The following is a 1,312-nucleotide window of genomic DNA, read 5'->3' on the forward strand; positions in this document are numbered from 1 at the left end:
GGTTTAAGTTTATTTTATTAGCCACAAGTAGGCTTACATTAACACTGCAATGAAGCTACTGTGAAAATCCCCTAGTTGCCACGCTTCAGTGCCTGGTTGGGTACACTGATAGAGAATTTAGCATGGCCAATGCACCTAACCAGCACATCTTTCAGATAAAGATGCTTTTGGTTGGACTCCTTTTGATATTCTTACCTTCACAAAAATATTAGAGAGCCACCTTTGTGGTAGAATATGGCATCCTTGAGGCCATTGCCAGTAAAGTGAGCTATGTAGTTAAGTAAGTGGAACATTCTAAAATTGCCAAAGATCCAAAAGCACTATTACACTAAAACCAAGATTTGATAGAAATCAAAAATTTTTATCTTACTCTTGTACTACTTAATGGTGAACATTCCCATCATTTATTACATCCATGTTTATCCCAGATAACTGCATATTTTAAACAAGTGGCACTAACTATTTGAAGATCCATAGGCATTAATTATAAAGGTGTGCTTAATTAAAAGCACGATAAAATGCAAGTCAGTCCTTACTGTTTGGGATCTTAGTTTATGTAAAATGGTTGCATATTTGTCTCTTCAGTCATGGCACCTGAGGTAATTCACAGTATGTGAAATGCTTTAAGATATGAGAGCACATGAATGCAAATTTTAATGAAATAGAACAGTTTGGTATTAAATTATCCAATTGTTCATTGCAACAACATCCACTATCTTTTTTCCCCTACAGTAGCTCCTGAACTTATGGAGCTTTAAACTGGAAACTCTATATTCATTTGCAAAAAAAAATTACCTCTTTGATTTCAAGTTTCCCTGGCCTCCTGTTAGCTGAGTATCACTTTGTTGACAGGTTTAAAAACTGTTCTGTCCCCTTAAATCCTCTCCCCCACCACCATCCAAGTATCTCCCTCCCCAAGACCCTCTCTTGCCCCGCCAGGCCTTTCCCGGAATTCTCTCCAGCCTGGCAGCCACATTTGGCATCACCACTCCAGAACTCAGGCTGATATGCCACCACTTACTGCTTTTCCAGTTGCAGGCTTTCTTCTCTCCCACATTAGCTGCCTCTCCTGAACAAGTCCAGTGTGTTGGAAAATTGTCCAATTTGAACGACCTGCCACAGTAACAAAAATCTGGCCCCAGGACTCATTCGTTCAAGATGGTACATTTATCCTAGTGAGCCTACTAACAATTTTAGATGTTTCAATAAGATCACCTCTCATTCTTTGAAATTCCAGAAAATATATCTCAATTCCAATCAATCTCATCTCATTAGATAAACTCCCTATAAAGCAAATATATCCTTCAATAAG

The sequence above is a fragment of the Mustelus asterias genome, chromosome 3 (assembly GCF_964213995.1).
Source record: "Mustelus asterias chromosome 3, sMusAst1.hap1.1, whole genome shotgun sequence".
NCBI lineage: Eukaryota > Metazoa > Chordata > Chondrichthyes > Carcharhiniformes > Triakidae > Mustelus > Mustelus asterias.